At 35.9% G+C, this 20,806-nt stretch overlaps 1 long non-coding RNA gene across 4 annotated transcripts; it reads left to right on the top strand.

Annotated features, from left to right (window-relative positions):
* Positions 1 to 376: 376 nt before the first annotated feature.
* LOC143434698 (uncharacterized) lies at positions 377 to 20,095 on the top strand. Of its 4 annotated transcripts, none has more exons than XR_013104410.1 (5): positions 377 to 533; positions 681 to 796; positions 7,669 to 7,775; positions 17,381 to 17,589; positions 18,371 to 20,095. It is a non-coding gene; the product is annotated as an uncharacterized LOC143434698 (long non-coding RNA). The 4 variants fall into 4 exon arrangements; XR_013104407.1 differs by having other exon boundaries at positions 18,367 to 20,092; XR_013104408.1 differs by lacking the exon at positions 7,669 to 7,775 and having other exon boundaries at positions 18,367 to 20,089.
* Positions 20,096 to 20,806: the final 711 nt, after the last annotated feature.

The following is a 20,806-nucleotide window of genomic DNA, read 5'->3' on the forward strand; positions in this document are numbered from 1 at the left end:
TGTAACCTCAAAGGATAACACAGAATAAGCACCCTTTCCCCTTCAGTTCCTTTTGCTGACAGCATTTTATTACAACAGCAGGAAAGAAAGAGAGACACTCCAGGAAGGAGGTGGCAGCCTCTGAAAGTCTGGTGTCATTCCATGGTCCTGGAGATAATGTGAATGCTTGCTTGTTCATGGATTCAGTTTCAACTAAATTTCTGAGGATAAAAGCATATGATTTTATAGGGCACAGAGTGCTTCACTTGTCTAGTGCCCAGGAGAAGAAATTGATCTGTACATAGGACTCAGCCTCAGAGTACTGAACACCAGGTGTGAAACATTAACCCTAAAAACAATTCCTTGTCCCATTACCCATCCAGCAAACAGCAGCATTGCTGATGTTGACATTGTTGGTTTAGATTATTAGTTCAGCTACAAACAGACCAGTGTGATCCTGGGAACAGAGGGTTGTTTCTGAAATTCACCAGGCTGTGCCTGATCTCAGAAGCTGACAGTCCTACATTTGGATCTTCTCAAAATCCTGTTCACAGGTAAGACTGAATTTGTTCATTGTTAAAGTAGATCACAAAATACTTGTTGTTTAAAATAAATAAAGGAATGTAAAAAATTTCCTCCCTAAATATTAGAGAGATTTTTTTTATTTAGAGAAGTAATTTACTTTTTTTGTGTGTCTCCAGAAATGATTTGAGATAATGCCTGATGATGTATTAATATAAAGCTTAAAGTGCCTAAAGGAACATCTGAGAAGGGCCAAGAATATAACGTAAATCTGATCTACCTATTGTTAATTAGGGTAAGTATTTGAAGGCTCTCCCTCTTTCTGTCTCTCAGTCTTTTCAGTCTCTCTCTTTCTCTCCCCTTTTATTCCTAAATTATTATATAGCATGTACCTCAGCTTTAGACAATTCAAAGTTAGTCCAGTGAACGCCTCTTGTTTACATCAAGCCCAAATAACTTCTAGAATCATTTGTTTCCCAGAATACTGTATGTATTATTTGTCTGATGGCAAATGGAGAATTCAGTCCATTTGCCAATGGGATGCAGCAGCAGGTCAGAAACATCAACCTTCACCTCAGTGGCTCAGAAGTACTACTCAGAGGACTTACCACTCTATATAGTGTTTTATAAATCAAAAATATCCAAAGGTCAGAGCTAAAGGATGAAACCTTCCCAACTAGCCTACAAACATGACAAGAACAAAGCCAACTGTGTTTGAGGAATTTTCTTTCATTGGTAAATGATTGAGCTCTGTCATGATGTTATCTGTTTTAATGACAAACTAACCTTGTTTTAGTTCTCTACTTAAACTTCTATAACCATGAAGCCTCAGAGATGTGACTTGGCTAATTGTATAGATGCAAAAAAAAAAAAAAAAAAAAAAAAAAAAAAAAAAAAAAAAAAAAAAAAAGAAAAAAGAAAGAAAAAAGAAAAAAGAAAGAAAGAAAGAAAACCTGATTTCATGGTTTTTATTGAAAGAAGTGATGATCATGAGAACTCAAGAGCAGTTTTTCTTCTAAACAAGAAATTCATATTCTTGAGTGCCATGAGGTCAACAGAAGAGCTTGTAAAAAATGCAGATTTCCTGTTTATGTTCTAAATCTTCAGAGTAGAACTTTTGGAGACATCTTAATCATGTGTGTACTGAGACCTCAGGTGAGAATCATGTGCATATTCAAAGACTATATTTTGAAGAGCATCCTGACCATAAAAATGAATTTAAAATTTTTAATAAAAATAAGGTGTGTGTATATGTTTATGTTATATGTAAGATTTAATACTTAAGTCCTCACATTATTTTTTTTAATTCTCAATGCCTGATGAGTATCAATTCCCAATTTTAGTTAAGAAATAATGAATTACTCTGAGTTTGAACCCTGAAGTCTCCTGGTGAAATGTGAGAACTGACACCAACAGCTTGTTCTCAGAATTCCAAATCTGTGTGATGAACATGTGTGTGTACCTCCCCCCAACATATAAATAAAATTTCATAAAACTTAAAAACATAAAGTGCAGTTAATACTCTATTTTCAATTATTTTGGTTCCTGATGTTAAGTATGTATAAAATAATAAGGGAGATTTTGAAAAATAACAAAATATGGTAAGTTCCATACTCTCTGCGGGAAGTTTTTTTTTTTGTTTTGTTTTGTTTTACACTTAAAAGTTTCATTTTAATCTATCCAAACCAGATGAAAAAGGAGTATAAGGGAAAAAAAGGAATTTTGTTTATTAGTAAGGTCAGAGCAGAATGGATAGTCCTATGTGAGCAGGCAGTGGTAGGCTGAAATTACACATTTTAGAGTCAGCATTACCTTTCACGTTCCACAGAGATGGAGGCTCAGGGAACATTATGGCCAATTCTGTTGCTATTACTAAAGAACCCTTGTTTGTCCTAGAGCCTTCACTAATGCCTTCTCTTTAAACTGATGCTCATCTGTATTCTCCAAGACTTGACTAAGAGATGAAGAGTTTTCTTTCACATAATTCACAATGAAATGCTTCTAAAAATTCAGAGCATGGGATATGGCTTACCTTCTCATGATCTGATAAAAGTCATAGTATCAGATATGACAGCAAGAAAGAGAACTCTCAGTCCTGATTGAGAGATGACAGTGGGATAAGTCTAATATTATCAACTGAGACTTTCAGAGAATGTTGCTCTGGTGACATGTTCTCACAGGGTTACATTTAGAGATGACCCTTTCACAATTAACAAGACCTTTAGCTTATTCTAATCTAACCTCTCCAGTCTCATGCCTGACTCCTCCAGGCTAAATGCAACCCCATTGAGTATTTCTGTCTATCCAGGATAACTATCATTACTTAAGTATGTGGCACAACAGGATAAAACTCAGCAGGTCAGGCATGCTGCACACGGAAAACATTGATATATAAAACATCAAGAGTTTGTTAGACTTAGAAAATCACCATTAGAAAGGACAGATGCTATATTGTTGTCTTCATATTCACTAGAGTCTGCTCCTGCTTTGTCCACACAATGTCAAGGAACATTTTTTTTTTCTGCTAAAATTCCAAGTTCACTCTGTAAATAATACAATTTTATTAGAACTGGAAGGACTCACTTTTGTCAGTGTTGGTACCTTTTTGTTCCTCACAATATTTAATGTAAAAGTAACTTTTATTCAGTTGATGTAATTGTTGTTTTAGAAGTTTACTGCTGAATAAACTCAGCCTATCTAGTTCTTCCTGAACTCTAGCTGACTGTGTCAACTCAATTGTTCTGGCTCAAACTCCTCTCCAATCCGATTGATTCAATCTGGCTTTTCTCAGCTTCTGACTGAATTGCTCTGCTTTGCCCCAAACTAACTCTGGCAATTTGTTCTAATCTTCTGGTTCCTTCTCATTCTCTGGCTTCAACTGCCTCTGTTGACCTACACTGAAATTCAGGAGTTCACAAAGGAACTCAACTCCACTGCACTGTTCTGCAGTGCACTGCACTGCACTGCCTCCCATCTTGCTCAACTCCCAACTCACTGGAACTGAATTCTCTCCCCGCATTGCTCTTAAATAGCTTCCTTCTAGAGACATCTTATCTTTGACTCGTTCTGTCAAATCTTTCTCTGACTTGTCACTTTGCCCCTCAATTAAACTTCATTGCTTGGGGTTAAAGGTGTGCAATAAAGGATTACAGCTAGATGAATTAAAGGTATGTATTAAGGTCATGTCTATATTCCACTCAGATTGAACAGACCTAGAAAGTCTTTGGGTGTTATCAGAGCAGCCATGTTGCCAGATTAAAATATACTCTACAATTTAGAATAAGGAACAACAGATTGCCTGAAAGTTAAAACTTTTGCTGCAAGCTAAGTTCAATCTCTGGGATCTTCATGGTGGAAGAAAAGCATGGATTCCCATGAGCTATCCTCAGAGCACCCCAGACTGTCCAGTGCATGAGTGTGCATGCACATAAGTATCACCATGTGCATGGAAAATGTGAAAATTGAAAGTAAAATTTTATAAAGAAATTACATAAAATAACACACCTACTGAATTTTAAATCACACCATTATTATTACATCTATTGTAATAACAACTTTATATATAAACATTGAATATAAGTATGGAAATAAAAAGATATATACTATTATATATTTGCTAAAATAATACTTTATTATATATAAAATTGTCAAAGTTTTGGTGATTCAGATGTTATGAAACTTTCCTTTTCTTATCATCAAAGAACTATTAAGTCATCTCAAATATGATTTTAATATATGTTTTATGATTAAAAACCTGAAATAAAAGCAGAGCTTGCTAAGATGCATGCATCCTCATAGTTACAAAATTTGTGTGAATCATTACACCATCACCAAGACAGTATTTAAAATGCTAGAGTGTTTTTACTATTCTGAAAAGAAAACAAATCTTATGTGCAGTAAGCATTCAGTGGAATGCAGTGTGAATTTCAAAAATGAATTGATGATTTTTCATAGGAAGATGGAGTCTACAGCTAGCTTCTTTATTAACAATAAACTGTTTCTAAGAAATTCTCATAATTCTAGAATCTGCCTATCTCATTTTTTTTGTTCTAAACTTTCATCTTTATAACCAAAATGAAAATAAAAATATAATTTTTTTATTAAGCCATATACTCTTCTTGTATACTTAAACCTGATTTGAGTCTGAGTAACCTGTGGCAATATATGTTTAGGAATCACCTTTCATATATACATGTGGCTGATAAAAATTGCAATATGCTCAGTGCAGGATACAATAAAATAGCATTAGTTGACTTTTAGGTTTTTATGATTCATATGTCATAGATACAAGTCAATCAGAAAATTACTTTCAGTAAAATTTTGTTACCGATAATAAAATGAACTCATTAGAAATCTACGAGACAGACAGCAAGGTACAATTAAGAGCTCAATTTTCTTTGCTGAGTTGGACTTAAATAAAATCTTCACTTAGTCTTTGGAAGAGTAGCTCTTTGCAATTAATTAAATCTAGGATTTTCCTGGTTGAAATCACCACAGTAGCGTAGGTTTTATTTTTGCAAGGCTGTGAGAAGTGTTATTGCTGCTTCAACACATATAGAACACAGCACATAAAAATGTATCTCATGCTTTGTGAACAGAAACAAAAAATCTGAAGCACTAACAATGATCTTGGTGGGAGATTCTGCGTTAAATTAAGCTTGGAATAAGGAAGAAAAGTAGGCTGTAAACAAGAAAAATATTTCTCTTAAGACAGTTAAATGTTAATGAGGCACATTAATCAAATTGTGATGTAATGCTCTGCCAAGTCAGCTATAAAAAGTGTTTTCCGTGACTTTTCTACTTCCACATTAATTTTTTTTTGCAGTAAAACCTAACTGCCTTAGATAGTTAAAAGAAAGCACCTAACGTGATGTGTAATTTCCTTTTGAACTGAAGAACCTGTAAAATTTGTTAGGGAGAGAAATTAAATACTGTCTTATCTTTTATGGCAGCAAACAAAAAAATCTTAGTATTTAGGGATATCTGCTTGCTCTTTTTGAAGAAAAATTAGTTCTGAGGATCTAACGTCAGGGTCTCACAGCAGTGGAGACAGTTGTTTCTCAGCTGATCCATCTCCCTGGCCTCTGTTCCTGTTTTCATGGTCAGTTGCAGTGTACACACGAATATGCTTCAGGGAATTAATTCCAAACAACAAATGTGTGCATGTATGGGGCTGTCTTCTTTCTGATCCCTCTGAAACCAGTAACTGTTTTGAGGTCGGGAAGGAACTTAGCCAGTCAGGGCAGAAACAAGTTCACTTGCCACATCCACAGAGGGTTTTGTAGGTGGCTTCTACCTATGGCCTTTAAAAGCTTGTGCTTTTCTGTCTGTGTATTGTGTGAAAGGTAATTAGTCTTGATTTTTTTAACCTTTAATGCAAACACATGGAGGAGCTTTTAATTCTTTGGCTCATGGATGGTTTAAAATTTTATTTGATAGACCCATTAGTTGACAGAATTATGTAAGTGTACTAATGCTTGGGTATTTTTTTTTTTCATTTTTTTCTTTTTGGGTAAGAATTATTGCAGATAGAAGAAAGATGGTAGTCAGCTGACATTCATCCTAAAGCCAGGTTCAGAACTAAATGTTTTAGTTAGGATAGATGACAGAGGTGCTGGTTAGTCAACAAAATGATGGACTGGGTATTAGGACTATCTTGTACCTCACTGGTACAAATTGGCATAATTATGCTCTAATTGTATTTTGAGAGAAAAGTTTCATTTTAACAGGAAGGGTGATGTGTAGGAGGAGCTAAGGTAGGAGGAGTACTGAGAGCAAGAAAAGGAGTAAGAAGAGGAGGAGAAGAAGGATAGGAGAAGCTAGGTGATGAAAGAGAGAAAGAGGGGGGAGACAGGGAGGCAGATATTCATGTATCTCCACCAGTCAAAGATAGTTGTTATATCTAGGTTGGTCAGTGGGTTACACCTCTGATTGAACAATTCCAAACTTATAACGCTTATGATTAACATTATTTAAAAAAAAAATGTATAAATGCAAAAAGGAAAAGGGGGCATGTGATAGGGGTTTTCTAAGGGGGTGGGGGGGAATGGGGAAAGGGGATGGCATCTGAAGTGTAAATAAAATATTTAATAAAAAATATTTTATAAAAAAAATAAAAATAAAAATAAAAAAAAAAAAAGAAAATTCAGTTTGAGGGGCAGTGGTGGCACAGGCCTTTAATCCCAGCACTTGGGAGGCAGAGGCAGGCGGATTTCCGAGTTCGAGGCCAGCCTGGTCTACAGAGTGAGTTCCAGGACAGCCAAGGTTATACAGAGAAACCCTGTCTCGAAAAACAAAACAAAACAAAAACAAAAACAAAAAGAAAAGAAAACTCAGTTTACAGTGTGTAAATTTTAAAGTATTTAAGAAATCCCAAGCTATTATTGGCATAGCAGGAATTTCTTCCTTTCTGTATTCTCTTCTAGAGTGTTGAGAATTCAACCCACTCTCCTCAGACATGCTAAACTTTATTCTATCAACTAACATTAGGTTCAACCTCACCTCACACAGACATAGGACATTGATACCAACCATGCCAACCTGAAGATGAATGAATATGAGGTCGGCATATGCATACATGCTTGTGATTTTAAAACTAAGAAGGTGAAGGCAGTATGATCAGAAGTTCAAGGTCATCTTCTACTACGTAATGAGTTTGAATCCAGCCCTGACTGCATGTTGAGTGACCTTATCTCAAACAAACAAAAGCAAACAGGAAAAGATAGTTAGCATGCAGAAAAATAACACAACCTTTAACTAAAGACTTGGAATAATTTGGTTTTCAGTTAAGTTAGATAAGAATCAAATTTCTGAAGTAATATAAAAATAGTAACTTCTGTCACAAATGGGAATCATCAGAGTAGTTGCTCTGTTGAGAATCAGATTTGCAGTCAAAATGAACTGACAAGGGCTACAAATGATAGCTGAATGATTATAGGGGGAAGAAGTAGCAGTCAATAGATAGAGATGTTTATGAGTGTGATCACTTGAACGAGAATGTCCTCCATAGGCTCATCATGTTTAAATGTTTAGTCATTAGGGAGTGGCACTACTTGGGAAGGATTGGGAGGTATGGCCTTGTTGGAGAAAGTTTGTTACTGCAGGTGAACTTTAAGGTTTCAAAAGTCCAACCCAGGCCCACCATCTCTTTCTTTCTGTTCCTTGAAGGTCCAGAGGTAGAAATCTCAGCAACTTCTCCAGCATCATGTCTGCCTGCATGCCACCAAGTTTCCTATCGTGACAATAATGTACTAAACCATAAAAACCTACACCCAGTTAAGTGCTTTCTTTTATAAAACTTGCCTTGACCATGCTTGTCTCTTTGAGACAAAAGTTGGTACTAGAGTACAGAGTAGTGCTGTGACAAGCCTGACCGTGCTGCTTATTGGCAGAATGTGGGCTTTGAGGCTTTGAATTAGGAAAACAGTTAAACAGTTTAAGTGAGATTTAGACTTAATTGGCCATACTAGTAAAAACATGGAATACAATGGTGCTGAAAGCAATGTAGATTACAATGGCACGACTCAAGAGGTTTCAAAGGAGAAGAATACTAGTAAGTGGCCTGGAGATTATTCTTGTTATCTTTTGGCAATGGATGTGGCTACTTTTTGCCCTTGTCCAAAACATCTGCCTATGCTAAATTGAAGAGTTTTGGACTAATGGAAGAGGAGAGGTTAAGATAGTGTAGTATTGATTCTGTCAAGTGGCTATTAGCACTTACTCTTTTATACATCTGTAACAAAGCAGAGCAAGTTGAGCAAGAAAAAATAGAAAATGTACAGTTTGATGAAAAAAAGAGCATCAAGAAATGTAATGAAGCTAAGTTCAGGTCTCAAGAAGGTAAAAAGTTTAAAGAAAGACCTGATAGATAGTAAATGGAGTAAAGGTGACCTCAGGGCAAGGCCTCAGCCAGCTAACCTTTCCACTTGTGAAAAGGAAGTAACGAAAAGCTTAAGGTGTGAAGGAGGCCATCAGTAACAGAAAGCTGGTGAAAATCCGTTTGAACTAAGGGACCAAGTTCCAGCCCCAGCAAGCAGAAGACCTCAGCATCTTTGGTCACATGGTTCTGGCTTTAGAGTCAAGGATACATGAAGGGGGTTGTAGAGTCACTTTCCATAGTTAAGGAAAGCTGTTGAGGCCAGGAGTGTACCCCCCTGCATGGAGGCCATTGAATGACTCTGTGAAAATGAAAGCCTGGATTTCACTCGTGACCTAACATATGCTGGAGATGCCAGAACATTGGAATATCTGCTGAAGAAAGCTGCTAACCCAAGAGAAAAATGTGTGTTGTAGTCTACAAAGCTGAAAGGAGTTGGAGATCTAAAGAACATTTTGACATTAGATATGAAGATGCAGAGTTTGCCCTGTTATTTGTCATTCTTGTTTTAGGCCAGTACTTTTTCACTATACTTCCTTTTCTTCGTTTTGGTATGAAAATGCATATTCTGTTCCTTGGTATGTTGGTATTATGTGATCTGCTTTTAAATTTAGATTTTCAGTGAAGAGATTGCTGTGAGTCTCCAAAGAGACTTTGCACTTTTAAACAATGTTGAGACTGTTATAGACTATGGGGACTTTGAAGCTGCACTGAATGTATTTTTGTATTATGATATGGCTATAGGCCTATGGGGACAAGGAAGTGAAATGTGGTAGTTTGCATGAAAATGGTCCCTGTAAGCTCATTTGAATGGTTGGTCATCAGGGAATGGCATACCTTAGGAAAAACTGGAAAGTGTGGTCTTACTGGAGTAGGTGTGGCCTTGTTGGATAAAGTGTGTCACTGGGATGGGCTTTGAGATGTCAGAAGTCTAAGGTAGGCCTATTGTTTCTCTCTTCCTGCTGCCTGTGGGTTTGGATGTAGAATTCTGAACTACTTCAACATCTTGTCTGCCCGTATGTCACCATGCCTGTATGAACCATGATGATAATGATCTAAACCACTGACACTGTAAACAATCCCCAATTAAATGTTTTCTTTTATAAGTGTTGCTTTGGTCATGGTGTTTCTTCACAGCAACAGAACATATCTAAGTCACTGAGATTAGTCCTTTGAAACAGGTCACAGACATTGGGATTTCTCCCATCCTCTCTGCTAGGTATTGAAAGAAAAGGCTGTGAATGCTGGCTCAGTAACTATTGCTGAGATGTATTTCATGCAACAGGTTCTGTAATAATGCCAGTCATCCACAACAAGAAAAGTTGGGACAGAAGATCCAACAACAACACCCAGAATAAAGGAAATTTCTCAAATGTATAGACCTCAAAGAAAATGGCTTGGTGGGAAGGGGTCTTTGAGTTTACCAGATTAATTAAGGTTTCAGAAGAGATACAGGGCCGTAATTTAGAAAATCCTGTTGTCTTGTACTATCTTGGGGACTACTGTATGCTAGGAGTTTAGCAGCTTAGGTAAGATACTAGAAAAAATCAATCAAAGATCCCCTTTACAAGGGCAGCACTTGTAATCTAGTACATACTAGTTCAGTATGGTGATCAAAATGATAATTTTTTTACTGTTATTATTCTCATTTCCTTAGGAATTCTGATTTTTATCTGTAATTATCATTCTTCATACGAAATGTTTGAAGTTTTTCAAGCCCAAATCAATTTTTCACCTGCAATTTATCAGCTTCAAATATCTTCTAAAAGGACCCCCTTTTTTGGAGCAAATATTTTAAATTATTTTCAGACAGTCTGTGGGAAACCTCACAGGGAATTAGGCTAACTCTAGGGACCAATAATTTGTCAAGTGTCAAAACTTGTAAAATGAATGTAATTCTGTCTTCTGACAGTTTGATATTTAAAGCATATGGGTTTCATGTCAGAATATTCAATCCTCAGTTAAATATGAAGCAAAACTTCCTGAAATTCTACTTGAAGCTTCCAGTACTGAAAGCACACCATCTAGGATCTGTGATTCAGTTCTCTAGGTTTCCCAATCTTTATTATCAGAAGGCAATGTACCTGGACTACTTCCCATAATCCTCTAGACCACACTAAGCTAAGTCAGCCATGCTGAAAAAATTAGTCAAGGGAATTATAAAAATCTTATCTTAGAAAAGACTAATTTGTACCTAATTTCTCAATTTTCTTGTTTCAGATTTCATAAGAGTAAGTTTAAAAAAAAACAAATGAGATCACATTATGAAGGTCATATTATAAAGAACAAAATCATTCATATTATAATTAGTGAAGTCCAAGTAAAAGACAAGGCTGTAAAGCAGATATAATCTGTCACAGGTAGACTTTGTTATAGCCTTCACTGATGAGCTGAATTCCATTTTGATGTATCTGTTGGTGTCCAGCCTGGGGATAGGGTCTGCACACAGTAGACATGGTAGTGTGCTCAGGCTAAGAATGCTAGTCTGGTTCTTGATCTAGAGATTGAAGGAGAATAGAAGGATTGAGAAAAGTGTGGGCTAGATGGAGCCTGGTTAAACCACTCACCAAGAGAAAAACAAGAATTGTGATACAATTAACAACCTTCTTAATTTCCTTTTTCTTTGCCAACTATAAACCTACAATAGAAAAGAATCTCAAGAAAATCCTAATTACTGGGAAAGGACACATACTAAACTACTTAACCTACCTACAGTAATGCTGATAAATTAATGATATTAATTTATCAGATTTTTATATCCAATTAAAGCATTTCTGGAGTCATCCTATAATCTCATTTTTCCAAATGAGAGAACAAGTGGATAGTGGGAATTTTCATCAACATTTTCAGAAATAACTTGAGCTATTTAATATTAAAATATATGTGTAGGGTGTAGAGAGATGGCTCAGCAGTTAAGAGCACTGGCTGCTCTTCCGGAGGTCCTGAGTTCAATTTGCAGCAAACACATGGTGTTGGATCTGATGCCCTCTTTTGGTATATCTGAAGACAGCAACAGTGTAGTCATGTACATAAAGAAAATTAATAAATCCAAAAAAATTATATTAGAAATACGTCTAATGTTAATATAATTACATCTCTCTTGTAGGGAAGGCCATGCCCAAGCCATGCCCAAGGCCTCAAATGTGCTTTCAGTTTCTTCTTGAATATCTTTTCATTCTTAATAAAATTTCAACCTATTTCACACTTGGTAGTTTTGAAATTCTCTTCTGCATTGAAGCCACAGATCACTGGTTAGCTCGTATAAGAATCTTCCAGAAGATTAAGGGAACTCTTGAGGCAACTGAGAGTTATAGCAGAAAACTGAGCAGCTTTTCCCTCCGTGCCAACAGAGACAGTCATTGGTCAGCAAAGGTGATGGACTCACAGGTTGGCCAGTAGCATGTGAAGTCACTGTAGTGAAATATTTTGCTCATTAGTGACCTTTATTAAATCAGGATATGTACTTCAAGCATACATGTGCAGAAACGTATTATAAGGATATTATAAGAATAATACTTTTCTAGTACCATTCTAGACATCTAGGAAGTAATTAAGGCATTGTTTACAATATTCATATTGGCTCATTAAAGAACAATTTTTCCAATAAAGTCCACTGAGAAATTTGAATGTGAAAATGTAGAACTAACCCACAGGTGAGAGGAACGTGGACATTAAAATAAGAATAAAAACAGAAGTATTACTTAATATGTGTCTGACACTGTTCGAAACACACTATTTACATGATGTCATTTATATCTATGGATAAGTTTATTATTGGCCTTAATTATTAACAGAGAAACTGAAGACATTGGGTGCACTGCTTAATACTACACAGTTAATATATTGTAAACCTAAGATTCTCATATAGGCTCAGTGAACTCAGTTTTGCATGCAGTGCCTTAAGAATAACCAAACCAAGTAAGCCACAGGTCTTCAGCTTGCCAAGTATGGCAAGTTGAAAGAGGCAGTCTGCATGACCTTCAAGGAATACGAGGCCCTAGCGTCTCTAGCTAGGCATCCTTAAGGCTTATATTTGCAGTGAAAATCTTTGAGGAAGGATGGAGGACTACCTTTGCCCCAAAATAGAGCAAGCTGCTAGCTTCTTATAAAAGTTCAAGGTCTTGAGCACAGGGCTCCTGCCTTGGATTTCAGTTCACAAGTCACATTCCAAAACAATGGTCTATGATGGCTCCTCAGGTGCTGTCCTCTTGGAAATTGAGATATTAGGATGGGGATATGGAAAGCAGCACAAAGTGAAGTGTACCCATGACTACAGTAAAGTCATTTATTACCAGTCTAGGATAACTGTACCATATATATTACATATATATGTACAAAATATGAATATATAAAGCATGTGAAACCTTTGTTGCAAGATTTCAAAAAAAGATACAATCTATAGCTCTGCTTAATGTTTGATACACAGACAATAGATCTACAAAGCAGTGGGCAGAAAGGACCTTTTTGGGCTCCCTTACCTTATGCACTAACTTGAGGGGGCATCATCAAAGTTTACAAGACCACTGGCCAGGACAGATGAATAAAAAGTACTCTCTTAGTCACTGTTTTATTGCTATGAAAATACACCTTGACCAAGACAACTCTAATAAGTGAGATCATTTAGTAGGGTTTGTGTATAGTTTCGTTGGCTTAGTCAATTTTCATCATAACAGTGAGCATGGCAACAAGAAGTATAGAGCTAGGTATGAAGAAGTTGCTGAGAGTTACATCTCTGCAGGCAGGAGGAGCAGAAGAAAATGGTGAGGAGTGAGCATGGAGTGATCTGTTAAATGTTAAATGTTAAATGTTAAATGTTAAAGCCCCAGGGCCCACTCTCAGTGACAGACTTGCTGCAACAAGGCCACTTCTACTCCAACAATATACAAATAAGACATGATTTTTTTTAAGTCATTGTTTGGAAAACAAGAAGAATCTATTTGCTGTTTCTATTTATTTATTTATTTATTTATTTAAACTTTTAAATGCTATACCTCCTAGTCCTTTTCAAATAGTGGCACTTCATGGTAACTAAGGATTCTTATATGTAAGCCAATGAAGGCCACTCTTATTCAAACCACCATAAATACAGTGTGCCAACAGACAATTTATGCAAGCAACATGTCTCTGCAAACTCCAACTTAGCTCCAGTGTTTATAAGCAGAGGGTAACAAGAACAATGGATATACGTTTCTGGTTTTGATTTTTGACAAAACTCACTTTCATCTTCATAGATTTCCTATGGCCTTTTATTTCATTTTTATTGTTTATCTGTACTTTGTTTTTCACCCGAAAGTTTATATGGTCATAGCAATTTTTCCTCTTGTTTTACATTCAGGAACATTCATAATTTAAAGTGCTTATGTTTGCTAAATAAATCTCTCTGATATCAAGTGATCTGTTACCTTAGGAAACAGTCTAGACTCTGCTAACAGGTCAATAATCTCCATAAGCCTCAAATGTTAAGATACTAAAATTTTCTACAGTTTAGTATAGGAAAGTAGCACACAACTCAAACAACTCAGGACTTTTTTTTCTGAATGACTATTGTGTGGAAAATAAGAAGAATCTATTTGCTCCTTAGCTTTTTGATGTTTTCTTTTAAATTTTTAACTGGAAATGATTTAAAGATTCTTGGATTTTACTCAAGCCACCAAGACTGGCAAATGTTGCAAATGTCAACATTTCTTTCTTCCTGTAATAACGCGTAAGCACTTGAGTAATGTTGATAAGCTTTCCAGGAAAAGACAAGTTGAGATTGAAAACATGCATAGGACTATAAGGTTATTCTTCCATTCAAATTATCTATTTAAGCTAATTTTGTCTGTAGTCCATTACAATACATGTTGCTATAACACAAGTTAGACTTACTCAGTGGGTAAGTTTCATTTTCAAAGAATTTGCATCAATGCAGCCACTGCAATTTGCACAAACATGGTTTGCTATGTTCTTTACCTTTTATCTCCTAAAATAACTTTAGAACTTCATCTAAGACAAGCTTAACTTTGTCCCCACCCACTTGCACTTTACAGATGGGACATTGCAGTAAGAATGATTTTATATAGAGAATTTTTTCCTCAAAGATTTTGTCTGACATCTTGAATATTGATCAAGATTGTCAGAACTTAATATTTTATCATTAATAGATACTTGCTAAAATTGTTAACATTTTGGTTGAAATAAAAGTGGTTTCAGAAGATTGCCTGATATCTATCTATCTATCTATCTATCTATCTATCTATCTATCTATCTATCTATCTATTATTAGTTCCTATCAGTAAAGTAATTTCTATCTTAGGTTTAGAAAACCAGAGTTATGAGACCATGTACCTATTTATCCCTTGATCTCAAATTGCACTTCAATTTGATACTATTTTTTGGTTTTGAAAAGCTAAAATATGTCTTATGTTTGATTTCATCCATTCATTCATATATCCATCCACCTATTCACCTATCTATACATCAATTCACTGAAGTTTTTATTAAGCCATAAATAATTTTTCTAATAGCAAACTAGTTATGAACAAAGACAAACAAGGGAGCCATTGAAGATTGTAGAGAGAAACATTTCTCATGTGATCACATTGGCGAGTGTAGTCATGAACTGAAATAAATGTTCTGGAAGGTACCAGTTTCTCTCAGGAATCACAAAAAAGGAAATACAACTTTAATTTAGGAGTCAATTGAAATTCGGTTTTCAAAAATATTCTTGGCCAGAACATATATGGCCTTCCTCTGTATCCTTAATAATTTTAGACTTTATTTCAAAATCAGCAAAAAATAATTTAAAGAGTTTAAACACCAGCACAACCTCAGACTGGAGTTTAGAGGGGTGATACTGCATGCAGAATGGAAAAGACACTGATTCTGGTCCCAATGGAGCAGAGCTGATTTTAGTCTAGTGAATGCAATGCACATGGGATATTGCTAGGAAAATGTTTCTTACATTATTGTAGTATCTGTGTTTGAGAACTCTGGGGAAAAGGAATCCCTTCTGATTTACTACTAGGAACAGATTGCCTAAACCAGATTATTATTTGTTCTCTCTCTCCTTTTTCTTTTCTTTCTTTTATATAAACAGTAGAAATATGATACTGACTATATTCTTACATTCTTGTTTTGTGTCACAAAAGCTAAAGTCAAGTGTGTGGCTTTCTTCAAACCTCTTAGAGTAATGAGTAGAGAGTAGTCTAGAATATTTCATTTAGTCTTTCCTTCTTTCTTGGTATTAATTTTACAACATAATTAATTTTCTTTGTCTTGCTTATTGGCATAATATTAATCTGACTGTGTAGAAGAAAATATATAAAATATAGTAAACAGAATTGTGAAGAATATTTTATTAAAATGCTGATATTAATACAACATAAATTATCTTACTACTTTGTAAGAATATCTAAAATATAGGAATGTTTGTTGATAACATACTAAGCATATATAAAGGCAAGACTCTGATTGAATGGTCGCATGCGTGAAAAGAAGAATTTTCTTTTGCATACTGGCTTACCACTTGAAGAATGTTATGGCTAATCTCTATGCTGTTATGAACCATATTGCTTCAAGATGTGTAAAACTAGCAAGACCTTAAATTCCAGATACCATTACCACTTGGCTTTGGAACGTGCTTGTGATATCTGGTATTGTGCAATGTTCTTTGGAACTCATGGAAGAATTTGACTACTTTTGAAATATGAAAGATAAAAAGCATTGTACCTTATTTAGCACAGTGATAAAGCAGCTTTTAAAACATACCGCCACTTACTTAGGACATATACTTTCTTCAATGATCCTGTGATGCTGTAGACATAGTTAACACTTTGCCACGGTATCTTAATGTGATGCTTGCTTTTACTTATTTTTACAATATTAGATTTATACTAGTGACTCTTTCAAAGCTTGATGTTGGAAAATAATAGCAAAAAGCCATTCAACTGGTGAATAGACACATGCGAGGCTCATACAATGTATCTTCTTGGCTGCAAACTGACAGTCCCTGTGTTTCTCAGATTCCGGCCTTAGTTGGCTTAGCTTGACCTCATTTGTTAATTCTCAGACGGTGATACATAAATAACATTGAAAACCGAGGCAGAAGGAATAGTTGGCAATACTTGTTTTCTGAGCTGAACATCCTCTTCTTGTTTCTCAACCTCTGAAGTAGAACTACTGTTCTTTCTTTGAACTCGTCCCTCTTGCCTGTGGCTGTTCTGTTGTGGGTGACCTTTCCATGCTTGAATGGCTCAATTGACAAACTTGGACATCTACACGCTTGTCAAATATCTGAGCTCGATATACTGGAGTTTCATTTACCATACACTTTCTGCATTTGCTTTTAATTTTTTAGAATTCATAATATGTATATTCCTTCACAAGTCTTGCTCCAGGCCAGTTATTGTTTCTATACCTAGTCCTGCTTTACCCAGACCCCCCCCCCCCCTCACGAACAACTGTTGTAGAAAACCAAGAGTGAAACACATTGAGAATCTTCCAAGTTCACTAACTATGAACTGCGAACATGTACAAATTCACCAGACTAAAAACAGATGACAGTATCAATAATGATTATTCATCTTATATCACATCTGATAGATTTTTCTATACATAAATACATACATCTAATTTTTAATTTGTGAAAACAGTGGGACTTAGACATTGAAAAATAGAAAATATAAAATAAACACATAAATCAAACTAAATAAATTTAAAAAAGTAACTCTGTTTCCCCCTATTATTTGCTTACTTGCATACTATCTTTCTTTATTCTATTAAGATCTATTTCTTTTCCTGAAATTTATATCTGTTTGTCATCCATTTGCTTATAATAGAAACCTGGAAGCCACACCATCCTTGTGTTTGTTCAGACTGGTCTACACAGTTAAAACAGCAGTCTGCATCCATTTTCTTTGTTTCCAGCACTACAGCTACCATCCAGGTCACACATGCTGTACTCATAGGCTGTTGATACCATGAATTCTGACTAGCTTTCTTTTCTATACTATTTTCTTCTAGGTAATTTACTATGCAAAAAGAAGAAGAACTTTGTGGCAGAAGAACCATATATCCCATATATTTGTACTCTATGTTATTATTTTCAAAGTCCTTTCTGTGCAACCGGGATACAGATATCACAGGCCTTATAGATCATTGCTGTTACTTTGGCTTTTAAGCTGACTAGACTGAACCACTGCATCATTTCAGTCACATGATCAAACAGAAAGGTAATCATTTGCTTTAAGTGGATTTAGATGGCTGCTCTGGATAGAGTAGGTTGCTGTGGTAGGACCCAGGTATAAAGAGAAGGCTGCTGCTGTTTCAAAGGAAAGGATGATAGTTTGGGTCTGAATACTGCTGGTAAGATAGTGGAAAACATTTAGGTTCTAAACTTATTTTGTTCAGTGAAACAAAAATATTTGCTGACAAGTGTGGAAAGTGTTTGCAGGAAGAGTTTGACTAGAACATCAATTCTAGAGTTGCAATCTATAGATAAAGGGAAGGATTCGGATGGATACATTTGGGAGGCATTAGTGAACTTCTGCTTTAGTGGGGATCCTAGGAGAGTGATTAAATAAATAGTTGTGTATAGTCATGAGGGCTACATGATAAGAATGAGGACTGTGGGAAATGTTAGCCCATGATAACAGAAAGTTAATCATACTGAGAAGTGAGCATAAAGAGAACGGGACTAACGTCTAAGACAGGACAATTCAGTGTTAAAAATATATGAAAAAAAGAAATGTTAAAACCAAAGCATCTAAATGTACTTAATCTACTTAAAAAATTGTGATTTATTACTTGTGTCAAAAGTTGAATGTCTTTGAAAGACTAGATACAATTTTCTTAGAAATTATCATCTAGAAATCTAAAGGTTCCAAAACCATGCTTTACCATGTTTATATCTAATTGTTATAGGAGGGTTATAATCCATTTCCTAAAAATTGATAACATTTGTATTTATGTCATTAAATATTCTTCATGGCACACATCTTTATCTTTAGATAGATTTTGATATCGTATGCTCCTTAAGAAAGATCCTCATCAATCACCATCCTTGACCTCAAGCTGTACTACAGAGAAATAGTGATAAAATCTGCATGGTATTGGTACGGAGATAAGCAGGAAGATCATCGGAATAGAATGAAGACCCAGAAATGAACCCACACACCTATGGTCACTTGATCTTTGACAAAGAAGCTAAAACTCTCCAGTGGAAAAAGGACAGCATTTTCAACAAATGGTCCTGGTTCAACTGAAGGACAACATGTAGAAGAATGCAAATTGATCCATTCTTTTTTTTTTTATTAGATATTTTATTTACACTTCAGATGCCATCCCCTTTCCCCATTCCCCCCCTTAGAAAACCCCTATCCCATGCCCCCTTTTCCTTTTTGCATTTATACATTTTTTTAAAATAATGTTAATCATAAGCGTTAAAAGTTTGGAATTGTTCAATCAGAGGTGTAACCCACTGACCAACCTAGATATAACAACTATCTTTGACTGGTGGAGATACATGAATATCTGCCTCCCTGTCTCCCCCCTCTTTCTCTCTTTCATCACCTAGCTTCTCCTCTCCTCCTTCTCCTCTTCTTACTCCTTTTCTTCCTCTCAGTACTCCTCCTACTTTAACTCCTCCTACACATCACCCTTCCTGTTAAAATAAAACTTTTCTCTCAAAATACAATTAGAGCATAATTATGCCAATTTGTACCAGTGAGGTACAAGATAGTCCTAATACCCCATCCATCCTTTTGTTGACTAACTAGCACCTCTGTCATTTATCCTAACTAAAACATTTAGTTCTGAACCTGACTTTAGGATGAATGTCAGCTGATGACCATCCACTCAAATCTTTTCTCTTATGGTAAATAGCTGTAAGTTTTCAACCCCATCAGAAATCCAGAATGACTGAGTTAACTATAATTGTGGGAAGCACAAAGCATAGCTTCTAAAACTTATCCAATTTATAGAGACCTCTGAACACCTGAAAAGCCCCTATACTACCAAACGTTGGAGCATCAAATCTTCAGCCTTCTGGCCCAGAATCATCTGACAGACCTTGGTGATGCAGGATTATTAAAGACTGATTACTCTGTCTAGGCAGATATAATCAGTCGACTATTCTGCATGTGTGTCCTTTTCTGGACAGTAATTTGTCTGTAGATGGAGAGAGGCAATTCTTGCCTAGTGGCTGTTACCACACAACTGGAGTAACTCCAAGGATGCTCAATTTCTTCTTAGAATCCACGACAGGAAGCTGTCAGGAGCAGACAGGTCTCTAATCAATATGAACATTAATATATAAATATTTGTAGCGTCAGTTCTATGGACTTCTGATGTTTTGAAAACCAACTATCCATGTAAGGTAACCTGGACTGTTGTCTGTTCACTCCTCTCAGCTATTTCTAAATAAAATATGGGAAACACCCTAACAATAAACTCAAAAATATGAATTTGCTATAGTCCCTTAACTCATAGGTTAAGCGTCCCAAATCAGTTAAAAAGGTTAAAAAAGGGTTGGGTCTAGGCATTGTATTCCTAAATGTGTTATACAGGCACAATGCCCATGAGCGTATCAATATTCATCTCATTTTTATATTAATAAGAGGCTTGTACCAATGAAAACCTTAAATTTGAGATCAAAGTAAATTTTGTACCATTTAAGAAATTATAACTTCATCTTGATAATAATTATACAGATTTCTACCAATAGGTTATGGCTATGCAATAAGTCCTAGCTAATCCCCCCTGTTCCAACAAAACCACTACTTGTCCCTAGAAAGACAGACCATTATTAACCACATTAGTCCCCAAGCTCAGGGAATAGGGGCGCTGACTCTTCTTTAACTTCTTCATGCTGATTAAGGGCGTTGAGATTTTAGAAGAGGGGTTGGGGGGAAGAGTAAGTTGATAAGCCTCTAATGCTGTGTCTTCACTGAATCCAGATGGAATTCCAGGACATCAGAGGTTTGGGCAGGTCTGCTCAGTATGCTTGATGAGTAGATACACCAAGACTGTGTATTCTGCAATATACAATTCTCAGAACAAGTTTTAGTATCAAGAAAAAAAAAAATTTCCCACCCCCAGGGGGCTGACTTTTTTTTTTAAAGATGTTGGTTCTGAAGACTTCCCCTCCCCTGCTTGTTAAAATTGGTTGTAGTATTTACATTTCAGATTTTATCCTTTTAGCCTACTTCCTCCCACCACCCAGAAACCTCCTATCCCATCCCCCTCCTCATGCTTCTATGAGGCAGTGACTGCACCTACCCCCCCAGTATCCTCTCCCCACCCTCACATCATCCCCCCCCCACTGTGTGTTCATTTTTTTTTATAGGACCAAGAAACTCCTCTCCCACCTATGTCCAACAAGGCCATCCTCCCCTACATATACCTCTGGAGTCTTGGGTCCCTCCCTATGTGTCCATGTTTTGTTTCCCT

This window comes from Arvicanthis niloticus, chromosome 16 (genome assembly GCF_011762505.2).
Source record: "Arvicanthis niloticus isolate mArvNil1 chromosome 16, mArvNil1.pat.X, whole genome shotgun sequence".
Lineage (NCBI taxonomy): Eukaryota > Metazoa > Chordata > Mammalia > Rodentia > Muridae > Arvicanthis > Arvicanthis niloticus.